The sequence below is a fragment of the Choloepus didactylus genome, chromosome 4, assembly GCF_015220235.1.
Source record: "Choloepus didactylus isolate mChoDid1 chromosome 4, mChoDid1.pri, whole genome shotgun sequence".
Taxonomy (NCBI): Eukaryota; Metazoa; Chordata; class Mammalia; order Pilosa; family Megalonychidae; genus Choloepus; species Choloepus didactylus.
In genome coordinates this window covers 96462360-96480878 of record NC_051310.1, presented here as the reverse complement: position 1 = coordinate 96480878, position 18519 = coordinate 96462360, and the positions used below count along the sequence as shown (strand labels likewise).

Below are 18519 nucleotides of genomic sequence, written 5' to 3'. Positions count from 1 at the left end.
ACTCGTCAAGAACACGGGCGACCACCCGACTCACCTCCGCTGGCTGGCCGGCCGCAGGCAGGGCTGGGGGAGTATCTCGTTGAAAGGCTCATCCTGAAGCACAGCTAGGAGCTGCGGAGCCCAGAGGCCTTGGGCGGGGGAGGGGGCTCCTCCACATTCCCCTGGCCTCCACGCTTCTCCCTGAGCCCCTGCAACCAGCAAGCATCTTCTTACCAAGCCACCTGGCAGGCCTCTAATAAGCTGTGAGCCAAGTGTAAACAACAAAACTTTTTGCAGCAAAAAATATATAAAATAAAATAAAATAATAAAACAAAATAGGAGCCTTCTCCTCCTTAATGGCCCTCAGCACTGCATTTTCAAGATCCACCCTCTGGCTGTCTCCCCGAGGTTTAACGACGTAACTGAGGCGATCCAGGTGCTACTTTGCAGCTCTAACAGGGTCAGCCTGACTGCAGCCCAGTCATTCACTAGCTGCTGAATATAATCCTTCAGCCTTTGAGTATCTTCTTTAATGAATTCAGTATTGCAGCTACTGGGCATAGAGCTTGTGGTGCTGGCGTGGCTGTTAGAAGAAAAGGCTTTTATATCAAATGATATAAAAGATAAAAATGATAACACCATTTAATAAGGAAACAAAAAAGCTTAAAAGCAGAGAGCAAAAAAGTATGACATAAGGCCAGATATTATCAATTATGATGACATTTGAATCTGCCCAATTCCACCTTTAAATGACAATGATTCTCTAATGGGGATTCAAATAGGTTCTTTATCAAAGGCACTCCTAAAATAAGGTGGAAAAGATTAAAAGCAAGATGACAGCAAAGGTATATCAAACAAAAGCAAATAAAGCCAAGATACCAATTACTTTACATAAATTAAATTCAAGAAAATTTAAAAGTATTAACAAGTACAAAGACGATTATTTTATCCTGATAAAGAACACAATTTGCAATGAAATGTAACCATAATGGATCTTTATGTGCTGAATAACTGTGCATCCATTTACCCATAGAAATGTGTAAAGTAAGAGAAAAAATGAATACAAATGGAAAATGGCTGAAAAACAAGTATCACATGTGACAGACCAGGAAAGTAAAATACTAATAATAAGGGTATAAAAATATGGACACAATTTTTAAATTAATATATAGAAAAAACAAAAAATTTTGATACTTGGACTGTATCTTATCTATATAAACATATATAAAAACTGATCAAATAATTAGCCAGCAAAAAGTCTAATAAATTTTGAACAGCAGAAATTGTATGGACTAGATTTGCAAAGAAAACGTCTGTGAAATTAAAAATTAATATCAAAAAAGGGGGAAATTTTGTTTACTGCCATATGAAAAGAATTAATATCAGGTGTCATTAAAACAAGAAATCAACGATGAGTTATATATTAGAAAATCTCTTAATATAATTTGTGATATTAATGGTTTACAAAAAATTATTCATTTTCTAAATATGTACTCAAATGGAATTTGATAAAAATAAAGACATTCCTCATACTAAATATTTATATATATTCCTAATAAACTAAGAAGAGAACCATGGTTTATTAAGATAATTTTATAAAATACCTAACTTAATCCAAGAAAAGAAACACAGTTTATGGTGAAACACCAAGGAAGTCAGGACCAAGAAAAGAATGTACATTTTTTCCCAAAGGGATAGCCAATTCAATTGGCAAAAAAGTCAGTAAAAAAATGGAAAAAAAATATTATTGTCTTAATATGATGTGATAGTATGCCTGGAAAACAATGGAAGACAAATTGAAAAATTATTAGAATATATCAGAATTTAGTAAAAAGAGTACAAAATAAATACAGAAAGGCCAACATTTGGTATTTTATACTAAAATAAAAGATTCAATCTCCAAGAAGTGATTAAAAATATAAAACACTTAGAAAAAAACTAAAATATCCTATAAGAAGAAAACTATAAGCTTTATTGAATGACGTGACAAGAACATCCAAAAAATGGAGAGACATATCATGTTCCTAAATGAGAGAGCTTGGTATTGTAAATATATCAATAATCCCAAAATTAATTTAAAAATACAACTAAATTTCTATCAGAATTTGGTTTTTTAACTTGACAAACAGTAATTCACAAATTTGTTAGAATAAATGTATTAAAATAACTAGAAAAAAAGGAACAATTTATGTGTTACTAGTACCAAGTTATACCAATTTGTCAATTTATTTAACATTTATCTGATAAATAAGCTCTAAGCAAATGCTATGTGCATTGTGCTGGAGATGCAGTGGTGAAAAAGATAGACAAGATCCCGGTCTTTCTGGAGGAGAAAGAGAGAAAAGAGGGTTGGGGGCAGGAGTTACTGAATACGATAAGCACTGTGAAGGAAATAAACAAGATTATGTTATAAGAGAACTGGCAGAACAGGGATCCACTCACCAGATAAGATGGTCAGGGAAATGGAAGGGAGACAATGTTTTAACTGGAGCTCAAAGATTAAGAAGGAGCCAAATGTTTGGGGAAAAGAGCCTGGGGAGCAGAGTTTCAGACAAAGGTACAAAATCCCTGAAAAGAGAATGGGTTTGGTTTTGAGAGTTCAGAAGGAGGCTGTGTATCAAAAGTAGCATGGAGTGGGGTGGGATGGGGTGGAGTTTGGAGATGCGGGCAGGAGCTAAATCACTAAGGGCCTGCAGGACTTAGCAAGGAGTTTAGATTTTATTTCAAGACCAACCGGGAAAGTATAAAGGTTTTTAAACATGAGGTAGCATGATCAAATTTATCTATACTTTAAAAGCATCTGGCTAGTGGCTGTGTGAACAATGGTTTGTAGGGAAAAGTAACAGAAGGAGGGAGAAAATTTAGGATACTGAAACAGTATAGGAAAGAGATGATGGAGGCTTGCATGGCAGAGGTGGGAGAGAGAATGGAGAGAAGTGAACTGAGTTAGGGAACAGAAATTAGGTCTGGACAGACCTAACTATATATAGAAACTGAACATAGGGTAAATACAATGTGTCAAATAAGTGAAGAAAGAATATATTATTAATAATATACATAGTTTGGAAACAGCAAGCTCTTTATTTCAGTAAAAATTAAGCCATAGCCCTAACTTGTCTGGCATCAAAATAAATTCTACTTGATTAAAAATCTAAATGTGATGTAAGGTTTTGTAATTACTTGGAGGAACAAATTTATTATCTAAATTTTAAGTCCTTTAAAATGCCTTCCAAGATTTAGAAGAAATGAGACCAGAAGAGAGAATAAGAATTACCAAAATAAAAATAATGATTGAAAAACATTTTAAACCAGATATGAAAAACAATTCTAAATACATTTAAATATTATAGTATACTTAAATTCATGTAAGAAAGCCCTTATTTTTAATACAAGGATAACAAATATTTAAATGTTTAGGAACTACAGGTAAATATTTAATCTTGGGGTGAAAAAGCCCTTAATAAGCCTGGCACCTAAGAAAGATTGATACATTTGGATACAAAATTTTTTAAATTTCCCCCATATTAAGGTAAAAAACATCCACAAGCAAAATTAAAAGACAAACAAGAAACGGAGGAAATATTTGCAAGGTATATGAAAAAAATGAAAATGAATACCCAACAGAAAGATGGGAGAAGACACAAACAGGTAATTTAAACACAAAAATATATATATTGTTAAACTTCACTAGTGATCAAAGAACCACAAATTAAAAGAAAAAAATGTTAATATTATTTGCTTATTAGACTGCAAAATAAGCAGAAAATAAGTGGAAAAGAATGGCAATGTCCTTTATGGATGAAAGTGTGAGGAAAAAGACACCTTTACATATATCTATGTGGGAGTATAAATTGTTACAACCTTTCTAAAAGGCACTTTCGGTTATCCAAATATAACTAAAAGTCTCTAGGCCAAGAATACAATTTTTAGAACTTTTCACAAGACATTAATGTCAAGTGCACAAAGATACTCATAAATGAACACTTACCAAGTATTGCTTATACATTTGAAAAGTTGAAAACAACTTGAATATTCAAAATGTGAGTTTTTTAAATTAATTACAGTACAATTCCACACAATGGAATGTTATTTAGGCATTAAAATGATGACAAAGATGTACATTTGCTGATCTAAAACTATGTTCTCTTAACAGTTTAAATGAAAAAAACAATATGTAGGGCATAATCCTATTTTATTTAAAATATATGTATGTGAGTGTCTAAAAAAAGTATGGTACTTCCATATGGTAGGTTTTCAAATATTTCAAAATTTTCAAAACACAAAAGTTTTTTGTGTATTTCCTTTTCATATTACAGCTATAATTGGCAAAAACAATAAAGCTATTTTCATTTTCAATTTTATGAAATAAAAATAATTCATGAGAACACATTTAAAATCAATCGAAGAAACTAAGATATATGACCAAGTAAAAAATACAGAACTTCATGATGCCACCATAAATTATAAAAAACACAATTTAAAAGCAAATTCATAAGAAGAAATAACAAAAAAATGACAAAGCATTCATATCTGTAATATAAAGAGTTCAAATTATTAAGAAAAAAAAATCAAGTCTCTATTAGGTTCATGGGCAAAGGACTTAAACAGAAAAATCACAAAAGAGGAAATACCAGTGGCCAAAAAATGTCACTTAAATGTCGGGATTCACTAATAGAAATGTGGAGATGCCATTGTTTTTGTCTGTTCACTTGGCTTCTGTGGCATCACAACCTCCTGATCTTCCAACCACTTCACTGACCACTTCTTGTCTCCTTCACTAGCTCCTTCTCCTCCCTCCTGCTTCACCTCTAAATGTTACAACTCTGGACTTGATTCTGTCCCTTTCCCCACCTTCTCTGCCTATGCTGCCTCCCTGGGTAATTGCATACAGTCCTCTAAATGCCAATGACCTCCTCAGTCTCAATATGCTTCACTTATCTATCCAAACATGGACTTGGCATCTCATATTTAATATGATCCAAAAAAAAATATCTACTCAGTCTCTCAGCAAATGGGAAATCCAACAACTGAGTAATTATAGCCAAAGCTCCAGGGGTTGTCCTTGATTCCTCTATATCCCCCGGAACTACATTCAATACCTGAACAAGCCATTTGGGGGCACTACTTCTAAAACACCTTTCCATTAGTCCCCTTCCCTCCATCTCCATCACCCAAGTCCTTATCCTGCCCCATAGGACCTACAGGGCCAACTACCACTACCCTCTCTCTCTTGCACCATAATCTCATGGGCTCAAGACTATTTTCTCCTACTTCCACCTGGAGCCTTAGATGCCCAAGGTCTCAGCATGGCTGGCTCCTTTTCTGCCATTTATATCTAAGATCCATTATTACCTTCATAGAGACATCTTTCCTAATCTCCCTCTCCTCCTTAGGCATTCTCTATCATATCACTCTGTTTTACTTTCTTCATCAGAAATTATCATTTTATTTATGTTCTTATTTGCTTATTGTCCACCTTCCCTCAGTTGAAGGTAAGTTCCCATGGCAGCAGTGATCTTGTATTTCTTATCACCATTGTGTCGCCTTGGTACAGAATAGACAGGAAATGAATCAATGAATGAATGAATGCTTCAAATTACTTTTTGTTAACACACTTATTTTTGGATCAGTTTTCTATTTATAGAAAAGTATCCCCCACACCCAGTTTCCCCTATCATTAACATCTGACATTAGTGTATACATTTGCTACAATGAATGAATTACTATGTACAGCCTACGCTTAAGAAATGGGAATTACATTCCCCCTACATGAGGGTGGAGTATACACATGAATTATTTGGAACTCTTCTGGATGTAAGATTTGTCAATTCTTCTCCATTTATTTATTTATTCAATTATTTATTTATATTAGTATGGACTCATGGGTGTTTGTTTTATACTTTTGGTTATAATCCATTACTATTTTATTTTGTTGCTTAAATGGTTCCCAGTTTGGCCATTGGAAGCTCTTTCAATGATTTATCCCATCAATGAAGTGTTTCTTTTCTTTACCTTCTTGCCCTTATTTATTTATTTATTTTAAAGCAATTCCTTACTTTCTGGCACTACAAGATGCTCCAAGCTTATCCTGTATAATTTCCTGCCCCAGCCCTAGATGCAGTCATTTGATTTGTCCAAGGAGGCCTGGTTCTAGTATTAGAAACCAAGTTCCAGGTGCTAGGTGTCAAATTACTATTAAAAAATATCTGATATTATTCAATGCTGGCAAGGATATGTTAAAACTGCACTTTCATACATTAATGGTGAAAGAGTAAATGATACAATTTTTCTAGGAAAGCAGTTTGTCAAGTGTACAGAGCTTTAAAATTTTTGATACAAATATTGATTTTGTATTCTCACCTCTTAAACTCTATTCTAAATGCCAAGATGTTGCAGCATTATTTTTAATAGCACAGTATTACAAAAGTCAAACAATATAGAAATGGTTAAATAAAAAATGAGAGTCATTAAAAGTAAGTTTAATACTTGTTAAAATGTACTTTGAAAGTCATCACTTATCTGTATATATGTTATATTTTGCAATAAAAAATGTGAAAAGAAAAGTAAGTTTAAGCCACCTTAATTTAGGGTAGAAACAGATACATAAATGTATGAATTCCATGAAGAAATGTTTTTTAAGTGAATGAGACACAATAATATATATATGTACATGTTATTATTTTTACATGGAAATACATATGTTATCATTTGTTTATGTGGAAACATCTTTAAAACTGAAAGAAATTTTCTAAAATGTTAATAATTGTGACCTCTGGATGGCAGAATTATGTATCTTTTATTCTGTTTCTTCATATTTCTTTGCTTTAGAAATATTCTTTTAAAATTTGGTACTCACAATAATTTTAAAAACTAAACAACGAATTTTATCATTTTAAATAGCTCCGATACATGGGCATCTGAATGATTATGTTTATAGTTATTTGTATTTTATACGTGGCTAATTTATCCATTGGCCAAATGCCACTATGATTTCTTGACAGTAAGCTCTCTTATCTGCAACAGAGGAGGGGGCCTTGACGGGGAAATGTATCTGACATTCCCAAAATCCCAGTACAATTTAGTGGTAGAAATCGAACTCGGCATGGCAAGGGGTGCTAAAAGAACTCTGGATTAAAAGTTGGGCAGGGAGAGACAAGTCTCAGTATTAGAGGGAGTGAAGCATGTTGAAATCACAAAGTCAAACTTGGCTTTCAGATGACGGCAAGGCGGGTAATTAATTCAGATGGGACTCTGAGTTCTGGATTTGTTTTTCTCTGATGTGAATCTGGGTTTGTTTTGGTGGAGAAGTAATAATTTTGTGTCGTCTTTCCCAGCTACAGGGCTAGGTCACATGATCCAAAGATTTACCAAAAGCAGCACTTTTATTCTGTAAAGTTGCCAAGGCAACACCAGCTGCTTGTGACATCATGTGACTGAGGGGACACAGACTGATTTTAGAAGCCTAAAATTATCACTCAATCTGCTCACCAAAATCCTGAAACAGCCAAGACATCACCATGCCCAAGGAAAAGCTTGATAAATACCATTCTGTGAAAACAGTGATGGTGATGAATTATGTATTGTTCTCTGAAGTCTGGTACCACAGCCTCAAATCACATACTAAAAACACACTCATGATAAACGTATGCTGGACATGCAGGACACACCTGCTAATTATTTTCAAGTTTTCCCCCATACAACGATGGGTAAAAATAGTTTTAAATTTTGTTAAAACAGACTTCAAAAACTAAAATCTATTTTTATCGATGTCAAAATTATATCTCAGATTGTTCTCCTTCAAGATATATTGGAGATAAAGAATAAGAGTGATACTGTTCTTTTATAATAACCGTCCAGTAATTGGGAATACATAGTCATTCAATAATTGTTTCAATATTTTTAAAATAATTAACAGCAGTCCATGGACCATATTAAAAATCTGGATTTTAAGCATTCCCAGAAGGATTTAATTATACAGACAAATCCAAGAGAACTGTGACATAATTCCATACTGATCATTTTTCAGGCATTTAGAAGGAGGGAAACTGATCTCAACTTCATTCTGTCGTCTCAGAATGGGGAACATTCAGAGAACAAATAAGTTAGAACAAATAGATTAGAATGGAAAACAAAAACTGGATTAACCGCAAAATGCAATAATTATGTCACATCACTGAGGCTTTATCCTCTTCTGTTAAAAAAAAAAAACTCACTTTTAAATTAAGATAGCTGCATTGAAATGTATGCTTATGCTGGCAAAATGAGTAACATTATTGAAGAAAAATATTCAGAGTATAAATATTTCTTGTAAGCAGACTTCTCAGCTCTTTAAATTTAATTTTGTAAACGTGCATTGAGCACCCACTATGTGCAGGCCAGTGTACTAGGTTCCATGTGGGTACCAAGATGAATAAAAAGACATCCTTTCCTCCAAGGGAATAAGATACAGATACAAATAACTAAACAAAGTGATAAATAACTAAAACTGAAAGTAAAGAACCACAGGAGAACAAGAGAAGCAAAGATCCCTTCTGTCTGGAGTAATCAGGGAGGACTTCATGGAAAAGGTGACATTTTGAACTTAGCCTTGAAGGATGAGTAAAACTTTAATAAGTTAAATAGGGAATAGCATGCCAAGAAGGAGACACAGCTTGGGCAAAGGTTGAGGAGGGGAAAAAGCGAGAGTTGGGGTCGAGGGGATGGGTGGGGGGAAGGAAAGTAAAACATATTCAGAAAATTGTTGGTGGGGGTATAAGGATAAAATATAATTTAGGTCCAGGTCCTAGAGGTTGAATACCATTCCAGTGAGCCTGGACTTGATTCTGAGAACGATAGGAAGTCATTGAAGACCTTTGGGCAGAAAAGTGACATACATTATAAGATGACTAATTTGGGGGATATCCATTGAATGAAGGATAAAACAGAAGAGCAGGGAGTTATATCAGGGGTCTAGTGAAATCATTTAGGTGAGACGCAGTGGGAATCAGATGGATGTAAGACATAGGTGAGAGGGACAATCAGCAAGACTGGTGGCCAGCTGATAAGTGGAAGTGGAAGGGAATATTTGAAGATAGCTCCAGAAGAGGAACTGTTAACACACAAGGGAACCCAGTGTTCCCATCCTCATGGCAGCTGAAGAGAATTCTGAGTTTGTCACTTCTGCTTCTTTCCCTTCTCTTTCCTCCAAGGAAGGGTGTGTGCATGTTTGTGTGTTTGTGCACATATATGCATGCTATGATGCAGAATTGGAAAGAAGGAAAGGAAGGAAGGAAGAAAAGGGGGGGAGGAAGGAAGAAAGGAAGGAGTGGGGAGGGAGGAACGGAGGGAGGGAAGGAAGGAAAGAAGGAAGGGAGGGAGAGAGGGAGGAAGGAAGAGAAGAGCTGAGAAGAAGTATTCAGGGACTCTGGAGGAGAGAGAATCCAAACACTGTGACATATAGGAGAACTGAAAAGGACAGAAAGTGAATACCAAAAGTGGGGTTCTGTTTTTAATACCCTTTAATGCATGACAGAGCAAAGAATTAGACCCATTTAAAATGGTTTTTCCCTGGTGGGTTTTGATTCTTTAAAAGAGGCCCATTCCAAAATTGAAACATGTGGATCACAACTTCAAACGGGTTGTATATACCATGAACTCCATCTTGGCTTAGTTTGGTTTGGTTCTGGGAAGATGGCAAGGGAGGGAGAGACGTTTAGTTTAATTTTAAAATAATAAATGTAAAAGCCCAAATAGCAATGTCCAGTAAGGCAATTCTAATCATCATAGTAAAATTTGGGCCCTGACATTTGCTCACTTCCCATTAGTTGCAGGTAACTTCAATAAATAAGGGAAATTAGTCAAAATTCAAGACAGCTATAAAATGAACTCTTGGAATATTTTAATAGTTTAAAATATATATGTATGTTCTAAAATTATACTTTTATCTAAATCTGAACTGTGAAAAAATATATAATATAACATAGATGATCATATCAAACAGTGGAAATGCAGTTTTGAGACCTGATTAAGCTGAAGTTCTCTGAGTTATAATTTTTTTCATTTATCAGAGAAGTTGTGGTTTACTGAACAATCATGCATAAAATACAGGATTCACACATAGCACCCTATTATTAACACCTTGTATTGGTGTGGAACATTCCTTTCAATTGATGATAGCACATTTTTATAATTGTACTATTAGCTATAGCCCATGGTTTAACTTAGGGTTCATTGTTTGTGTTGTGCCTGAGTTTAAATTATCACTTTAATAATTTAAATTATACTCATTTAAGATTTGTTTCGTTTGTCAAATTATAAACGTAATTCAATTTCAGTTTAGAAAATTTGAAAACTATGGAAAAGTAGGAAAAAAGAAAAAATAGTTTTCTTTAGCTCACCACCCAGCTAACAACTGTTTTTATGTTGGTATATTTGCTTTAATTTTTTTCTCTGTATAGATTTCTTGGTTTCTTTATATAGCTTAAATTATATTTTGCATGTAAATTTGTGAAACTTAACGTCAGTATTTCCATGTTATAAAATCTCTGTAGTTATTATGTTGATGGCTCAATAACATTCCATCAGGTCAGTATACAGTAATTATTTAATTTATTCCTCTATTATTGAGACTTCAGGTATCTGATATTTTTGCTAATACAGGAAAACCCATTGCAATTTATTTTTGATATTTAGGTTTGTTTCCTTGAAATGTGTTCTCAGAACTAGAAGGGCTAATTTAAATATAATTTGATTTAAGCCAAAATTTCTTAGCTTGATGTACACATGTAACCTCTCCCATTTTTAATTTTAGGAGATTTGATTGGAAAGAATGAAAAATCATGGAATTTCACATAACAACCTCTACCACTACATCACTCTCTCTCCTTTTTTCTGTTTTACTCACCTTCAAGTAATCAATGGTTAAAAGCAGGAAGGGTAAACTGAGGCTTTTGTCAGACGATTGTCCTGCTGGAGAGGTGACTGATTAGATGCAAGAGGTGAGTCAGTGAGGACTACTAACATGTAGAACCATCCTCTGGTTCTGGCTGTGGGTCTCTGGCTTCTCCATCCAGTTCTGATTGACAGCTCTTAACCCCCATCCCAGGCTTTGGTTCAGCCTCCCCTATCCACTATCTAGTGCCCATCCTCCAGGCATCATGGGGAAAAATAAGAGCACCCGATTTCTGAATTAATGAACTCAAACCTGGATCGTCAGATTTTAATATGTATTCCTTAAGAAAAGCACTAACAGGTCCATTTAAGCAAAGTTAATCAGTTTTCTTAATTGAAGATTTTCTCAGAGCCTTTATAGTGCCATCATGCTCTGTAAATGTCCAAAAGGGAGATATAGTATATGGCATTATTTGACTACAAAACCCTGTTTTTCGGGGACTTCCTAAAATCTAGTGATGGATAGAAAAAAATATTGGTAAACAACACTGTGAAAAAATGGTGCCCTGCATTATTGCCTCCCTTATGCCCAACATTCTCACTTCATTCATTCCTCTGAGATCGCATTTTGAAAATCACCCTGCAGCAAAGCACTATATTAGCGTGTTTGAAACTGAGTAGGCCAGGTGGTCACTGCTCTCTAAGTTGTTTGTTTGGGTTTTTTTCCACTCATTAAACTTTGTTTTAATGGGTCTCAAAATTCTGTGACAGATTTTTGGTCAAGTTGTTTCCATTTAAAAAGTACTGATTTTGAAAACCAATGACTGTCACGTAAAAGAAACAAATGGTCCATAAAATACTCCTTTCCTTCTGAACGTTTTATAATGCATTATCGGTAACCAGTCTTTTACTGTTAAACTTAAATGGCCAATTGAGGAAAACCGTTCTTCCAACCCTTATTAAGACTGAGTATGGATAACATTCATTTAGCCTTCTGAGCTTTCTGGGCAGACTTGGTGGCCTTGCCAGTTCCAACAGCCTTCTCCTCCACTGCCTTGATGACACCCTCAGCAACTGTCTGTCTCATATCACGAAGAGCAGAGCAACCCAGAGGAGGGTAATCAGAGAAGCTCTCAACCCGCATGGGCTTTCCAGGAACCATCTCAACATATCATGGCAGCATTACCAGATTTCAAGAATTTGGGTCCATCTTCCAACTTCTTACCAGAAGAGCAATCAATCTTCTTCTTCAGCTCCGAAAGCTTGCAAGCAATGGGAGCTGACAATCCAGCACAGGTGCACAGCCAGCACTGATTTGACCTGGATGGTTCAGGATAATCACCTGAGCAGTGACACTGCTTCCACTGGTGGGTTATTTTTGCTATCACCAGCCACGATACCATGATGAACATCTTTTACAGATATGTTCTTGACATTGAATCCACATTGTTCCCAGGAAAACCCTCACTCAAAGCTTCATTTCAACACATTTTACTTCAGTTGTAACAATGGCTGGAGCAAAAGTGACCACCATGCCCAGTTTGAGAACACCAGGCTCCACTTGGCCCACAGGGACAGTGTGAATACCACGAGTTTTATAGACATGCTGGAGGAGAAGACATAAGGGCTTGTCAGTTGAACAAGCAGGTGGACAGGATGCAATCCAGAACCAAGGCACATTAACACTAGGCTCCAGTATGTTGTCACCATTCCAACCGGAAATTGATACAAATGCCACTGTGTCAGGGTTGTAGCTGATTTTCTTAATGTAGGTGCTGACTTCCCTGATGATTTACTCATATCTCTTCTGGCTATAGAGTGGCTCAGTGGAATCCATTTTGTTAACATCAACAATTAGTTGTTTCACATCCCGTGTGTAAGTCAGAAAGGCATGCTCACGAGTCTACCTGTTCTTGGAGATAATCAGCTTCAAATTCACCAACCCCAGCAGCAACTATCAGGCGGCACAGTCACTCTGAGATGTGCCTGTAATCGTGTTTTTATAAAGTCTCTGTGTCCTGGGGCATCCATGATGGTCACAAATACTCGCTGGTCTCAGATTTCCACGGGGAGATTCAATAGCAATACCAAGCTCATGTTCAGCTTTTGGTTTGTCCAAGACCCAGACATACTTGAAGGAGCCTTTTCCCTTCTCAGCAGCCTCCTCCCCAAATTTCTTATGGTTCTTGTGTTGATTCCACCACATTTGCAGGTCAGGTGCCAACAGTGGCAGACTTGCTCAAATTTATGTGTCCAGTGATGATAATGTTAGTATGAGTCTTTTCTTTCCCCTTTTGGGTTAAAATTCAGCAATGCTTTTTATGACCCCTGTGAAAAAATAAAGCTTCCCTCAAAGTTTTATATTCCTTTGTCAAACCCGAATTAGCAGATTCTTAACTTTTCAAATCACTTTCCTAAAAGAACCTTTTTTCTACAAATTATCCTCTGAAAAACATATAGATACTTAGAAATATGCATATAGTTTTTATCTTGGAAAGCATATGTTTTACACTAAAGCTGAATCTACCCCAAGATCATCAACGATTCATTACAGGTGGGTAAATAAAGAAGGTAAACCAAATGTTAAGCATCATTGGAAGCAAAAATATAAAATTATTTAGGTTTAGGTTAAAATATAGAATTCAGGACTCAGCATGCAGCAATCTGAAAATAAACTGAAAATATGAACAGTTTTAACACATTAGGTAGTAAGTTAGTATTTAGGAAACAGGTTGTACACCTCTTTAGCAGGCAGTAAACACACTTTTTTATTCATGAAACCAGGCTATAAATGGCCTGATGTGGATAAAATAAAGCATTTTCTAAGTGTCTGTCTCTCTTTTGGATTTTTCCACTTAAGCCAGGAATATCTATATTCAAATATTTCCTGAGATATTACAAATACCGTCTTGACTTAGACATGGCACCTGGATACCCAACATGGAAAGGATCTTGGACTCAGAGGGTCACCAGTGACAGCCGATGTGTTTAGGACAAAGCTTTATTTGCAAAAAGCACCATAAATTGAACTTAAATTATTATTGAAGTCACCACTCTAATGTGCCTATTTTTGATAGAAAATTTATGTGAAATTTGGGGTTGCCGACAAGGAGATAAAAATTTTGTCTTGCTCTGGTTTCCCGCAACACATCCAGAACAAGGCTGCTAGGGACCAAGGCCTTAGTAACCTGCTTCCTTTTGTCTGAGTGGAGTTGTGCTGTGTCTACAGAGTGCAGGAGGGAGTGAGCTCCACATAGCAACTGGGGTCCACCATTCTTTGATGACTAGAACACTGTATATATACAAAACCCATTGGCCTCCAGTAACTATTTGCTAGAAAATGTAAGAATTTGGAGAAATACAACAAACAGCTGTAGTTTGAAATGTAGGATAGCCAAAGCCCAAGATTATAGACCATAATGTGCCCTGATGCATCAACTCAGAGTTCCAGCTCTTGGACTCTATGCAGAATGGGATAGGTTTCTATGTCTGAGTAGACCAGTAGTTCTCAATCTTTAATGTGTACCAAAATCACCTGAAGGGCTTCTTAAAAAGTGGGTTGTACACATGCCACGTGATTCAAAAAATCTGAGGTAGGACCCAAAAATGTGCAATTCTGACAAGTTTCCTGGTGATGCTGATGTTTCTGGTCCTTGGTCTGTGCTTTGAGAACCTCTTCTCTGCATGTGACTGTACAGTTGTGGGACCACACTAAATTTTATTTATACATTATAATATTAATCAACATCTGGGTTGCTTTCATTTTGGGGCTATTATAAATGACTGTATGAATATCCTTGTAGATGTCATTTGGTTCACATATCCTTCTCTGGTTTTGATATCTGTTTTAGTTTACTGGCTGATAAAGCAAATGCCATGCAATTGGTTGGCTTAGACAATAATTTATTGGCTCCTGGTTTTTAGGTTAGGAGAAGTCCAAACTCAAGGCGTCATCAGGGCAATGCTTTCTCCCAGAAGACTGTGGCATTCTGGGGCTGGCTGCCAGCAATCCTTGGTCCTTGGCTTTTCTGTCACATGGCAAAGTACACGATGGCCTCTCGTGGCTTCTCTCTTCTCTTCCAGGTTCGGTTGACTTTCAGCTTATGGCTGCTGCCTCTGGCTTTCTCCCTCTGTGTGTGAATTTCATTCTCCTTATAAAGGACTCCAGTAATAGAATTAAGACCCATCTTCATTCAGTTGGACCACATCTTAACTGAAGCAACCTCATCAAAATGTCCTACTTACCAGGACTTTACACCCACAGGAATGGATTAAGAACATGTTTTTCTGGGGTACATAGCTCTGAGCCACCATAAGTCCCTAGGAATTATTGGATTATAGAGTATGTGAATGTTCAGCTTTAGTAGATATTGCCAATGAATTTCCCAAAGCTGTTTAACCAATTTACATTGCCACAAGCAAAAAATATTTGAGAATTCTTGTGACTCAGTATTCCTACCAACTTTTACGCATGTGAGGTGTTTAAGTTTCTGCCAGGCTGGAGACTGTGTGTATGGTTTTCACTGTGGCTTTAATTTTCCTTTCCCTGATGACTAATGAGGTAGAAGCATTTTAATATCTTTATTGGATATTAAGATTTCTTTCCAAATGAAATGCCTCTTTAAGTTTTTTGCCCATTTTTCTAATTGATTGGAATGAGTTCATTACATATTTGAGACAGTAGTTTCTTTGTCAGTTATATATGTTGCAGACATTTTCTTCCATTGTGTAGCTTGTCTTTTCACTCTTTATTTTGCTTTTTCTTGCATAGCATTTTGTGACTTTAATGTTGTCTATGTCAGTGTTTTCAAACTATCTGTGGTGAAAGACCTTTTTCCCGCAAGGACTAATACTTTTGAAAATATAATGAAAATGACAATATAAATGTGAAAGTTTGAAGAAAATGCATTCAGAAAACTTAAAGCATTTCATTGTCAAGTAATGTATTCAAGAGACCACTCACCCATCACTAAGCCTCACCCAATTTTCTGAGGATAGAAGTAACCAAGAATGAAGTTACACTCAGAAATCAGAGTAGGGGTTTTTACATTTTTACTTATTAATTGACCCTAAAACGACAACAAAAAAATTAAACTGCCAAGTTTTTTTTTTATTACAGAATGAGGGTCACAACAGACATCCTTGCCTTACCCCTGAATTTCCTCCCACCCCATTCCTGACCCTCACCTGACCCCATTTCTCTCCCCATTTATGAGCCTCCATCCTCCTTGAAGCACAGGGTGGTTAAAATCTTGGATGTGGTAAGTGTATCTGAACACATTAACCTTAGTAATACAAAGTTCTTAAAAGTTTTAAAGTCAGATCAAAATGTCCCAGAATAAAAAAATAATCTGAGACAAAATGCCGTGTAGTCTAGGTGAGTGATACATTCATAGCTTGATTTTAGCAAAGCATTTAAAAACTCTTCTATAGAATATAATTACAGAAAAAAAAATGTGCAATGAGATCAGAGGGATTACACTGTTAGGTCGTAATCTAAACTCGGATATGAATTAAAAAAGGGACTATTTGAACAACAATGTTATATAAAAGAAATTAGAATGCAATGACTGGTTTAATTGATGTTACACTTACCAAAATGTTTTTCTGATTCATGGTTGTATCTATCTCCCCCTCACTGTGAACAACCTGAGGATGAGAGTTGTGCCCTATTCATCTTTACAGTGGGGTTTTTGTAGGTAATCATTAACAGGTTAAGAAAATTCCTTTCTCTTCCTAGTTTGTTAAGAGTTTGCCATGAATAGATGTTTCATTTTCATATGTCATTTATTGAGATGATCATATGGTTTTTCTGCTCTAATCAATGAATGTGGTGAAATACATTAATAGATTTTCTAATGTTGAACTATTCTTACATTGCTGATAAATCCAACTTGGTCATGGTATATTGTCACTTCTACATGATATATTGTCACTTCTGGATTCAGCTTGTTAATTTTTTGTTCATTACTTCATGAGTGAAAGTGGCCTGAAGATTTCCCTTTTCTTACTATCCTTCTCTGGTTTTGATATCAAAGTTATATTTACTTCATTAAATGAGAGAAAGAAAATTCCTTTTTTCCATTTTATGGAAGATTTTATGTGAGTCCAGAATTACATATCCCTTAAGTGTTTGTTAGAATTCATCTATAAAGCCTCTAAACCTAACTATTTCTTTGTGGGAAAAATTTTAACTACTCATTCCTTTCTTTAATGGTTACAGGACAACTTATATTTTCTATTTCTTCTGAAGTCAATTTGATGTTATATTATTCTAAGAATTTGCCAAAAGTTTTTAAAATTTGGCACAAAATTATTCATAGTGGTATCTCATTACATTTTGGGCTCTCGTGAGTAAATGGATTTATTCCCAATTTCATTAGCATATTTGCTAAGACCAAATATTTTAAGCAAGTAAATGCCCCGATTCATCATAATTTATGAAGACTTCAAAAAAATCAGTGTGTGCCTTTTCAAATTTACCTTCTCTCAAGTGCATTTTACCACCACGTTCTCTGATGACTCCCATGATCAGTGGATGGCAGACTTGATATGAAGTGACTGTTCATAAAGTGCTTTAAGTTTTTTGTTATTTTTCTGTGCTGTGTACATCTGAATTTCCAAAGCATATATTTCTAATAACTGTGTACCCTTTTTCAAGTCATCTTCTCTATCATCAGTCTGGCAAGATTGAAGTAATTGGTGTAAAATTTTTTGAAGCTTTGCATATTCCTCATGTTCTAAATATAATTTTCCAAGCTTTGTGTTTGTCTTAAACCACAGTCTATCATTCTTAGCATCTTTCAAATCTTCCAGTGTTGTTTCATAGAATTCCTGCAGAAAATCCATCTGTTTAGAAGTGGAGATATAATCAAGAATAGAATTAATGGATTTTTCAGAATAATTTCTTGTGACTACACTCTGAATATAGGTCAATAGCTGTTTATATCTGTTCATCATTTCTGGAAAGTTTGTCAACTTAAAGTTAATCTTAATCATTTGTTTCAGTGCTTTAAATCCCCATTCTCTTTTTTCACCTTCAAGTTCCAAAACCTTTTGGCAGACCAAAGATGCTGCCTTTGGGTCATCTTCTTTCAACACTTTGGGAATTATAGTGCTAATTTTCCAAACCCATGTTTGGTTCAGAGTTACTATCTTCAGAGTATTCCAGATCATAGTCCTCCTCATTACTGCACACGAAATCACCATCCATGTCAGACATCTTGGCCAGGAAGTGGGGAGGAGCTCTCATTATATTTTAATCTCTGCAGTGTATTTGATTATGTTGCTTTTTTCTTTCTGATTTGTTTAACTGAGCATTATTTACTTGAGACTTGACCAATATTCCCAGAGGATTATCAATATTATTCATCTTTTTAAACAAAAAACTTTTGATTTTATTTATCTTCTCTATTATCTCTTCATCTTCTGTTTAAATTATTTTTATCTTACTTTCATTATTTTCTTTCTTCTCCTTTTAGGGTGTTTACTTTGTTTTTATTTTTCTAATTTACTTAAAATTACTTTGGTCATTAATTTTAGCCTTTATTTTCCTGTGCAAATAATTAAGGCTTTAAGTTTCCTCCCTACCAAACTGAGGTGCAACCTAAGTTCTAATATATAGCATTTTTGTTATTGTTCAATTCCAAATACATTTGCATTTCCATTATG

The 18519-nt window shown here is 35.3% G+C and overlaps 1 pseudogene; it reads right to left on the bottom strand.

Annotated features, from left to right (window-relative positions):
- Window positions 1-30: 30 nt before the first annotated feature.
- On the bottom strand, window positions 31-18070 carry LOC119532742 (annotated as a pseudogene).
- Window positions 18071-18519: the final 449 nt, after the last annotated feature.